Below are 1,853 nucleotides of genomic sequence, written 5' to 3' on the forward strand. Positions count from 1 at the left end.
TCCCCATAAATTTATTGGAAGATCAGTGAACCCCATCATAGATCTCACCATATCTAATAAGGTTCGATTTCTCCTTTCAGACACACCATTGTGTTGTGGTGTTCCTGGAGGTGTCCACTGTGAGAGAATCCCATTCTCTTTGAGATATCTGGTAAAATCTTCACTAAGATATTCTCCACCTCTATCAGACCTTAGTACTTTGATACTTTTACCAGTCTGCTTCTCAACTTCATTACGGAACCTCTTGAACATTTCAAAAGATTCAGACTTGTGTTTCATAAGATACACAAATCCATATCTTGACATGTCATCAGTGAAGGTGATGAAGTAAGAATATCCACCTCTAGCTTGAATTTTCATGGGCCCACAAACATCTGTATGAATTAGTCTCAATAATTCAGAAGCTCTTTCTCCATTTCCAGTAAATGGAGATTTGGTCATTTTTCCTTTGAGACAAGATTCACAAGTTGGATATGATTCAAAATCATACTTGTCAAGGTACCCTTCCTTGTACAACTTGTTAATTCTTTTCTCTCCTATATGACCAAGCCTACAATGCCAAAGGTATGTTTGATTTACATGATCATCTCTTTTCCTCTTAAGACTTGAAACATGCATAATAGAATTAAAACGTCATGTTGGAGATAGTCATTCACATATAAATTATCACTATAATAAATAGAGCAAATATCATTGCCTATATTAATGCGAAAACCACGTTTGTCCAACATAGAAGCTGAAATTATGTTCGAAACAAATTTAGGAACGTAATAACAATCATCCAACATAAGTACTTTGCCCGTAGGCATTATTAAAGAAATTGATCCTACAGCTACAGCTGCAACTTTTGCACCATTTCCAACTTGTAGATTAACTTCTCCTTTCTTTAGCCTCCTACTTATCTTAAACCCTTGCAACATATTACAGATGTTATAACCACTGCCAGTATCTAATACCCACAGTGAAGAATTAGTAGTAGCTAAAGAAACCTTGAAAACATTTTTCATTAGTGTCTCACCTTGTTTCTTGTCCTTTAGAGTTGCAAGATACTCCTTACAGTTTCTCTTCCAATGCCCTTTCTTCTTACAGTGAAAACATTCAGCATCATATACTGACTGCAAGATCAAATCTTCAGAAAGCTCTTTACCAAGCATGTACCCCAACTTCCCATGTTCTTCAGTAAGAACAGTCATATTATTGACAAGGGGTCCAACTGGAGAGTTTTTAATGTCCAACTGTGTATCAACCATCTTCTTAAGATATTCAATGATTGCAGTTGGATCCATATTATGATGTTTCCGCTGGAGTTCAGAACTCATAGAAGCGAGAATGATGTGTTTAATAGCAAGGCATTCTTCCAAGTATTTCTGATAAACCTCGGTGCCTTGAACATCATTCTCTGGTGGGATTATCTTTGCAGGCTTATCGATCACATCAATAAGCTTTTCATGCATGAGAACAATTCTCAAATTTCTATACCAGTCATCAAAGTTTGGTCCTACCAACTTGTTGGTCTCAAGTATTCTGCGCAGTGATATAACAAACATATTGAGAAATCTAAAATATAGAAAAGAAAAGGCAATAATATAAGAACATATTTGCATATATCATAAAGACATGGACTTTTATCTAAATGATATTTTCACTAATTATTTTAAACTATTTACCCTCATTATAGTTTACGATATCTTTATTTCTGTTAGTGGAGTAAAGGAATCCTTTAACAATATGTATGAGCCCCTTGGAAGTCAAGTCGTTTCTCATATATATTTTAAAGGTAGGTACTCTTACCAATTGTATCCCCATACAATTTCCTTAAATAGCTCTATGTCAAATAGTCCCCTGGTAGTCAG

This window comes from Nicotiana attenuata, unplaced genomic scaffold, assembly GCF_001879085.1.
Source record: "Nicotiana attenuata strain UT unplaced genomic scaffold, NIATTr2, whole genome shotgun sequence".
Classification (NCBI taxonomy): Eukaryota; Viridiplantae; Streptophyta; class Magnoliopsida; order Solanales; family Solanaceae; genus Nicotiana; species Nicotiana attenuata.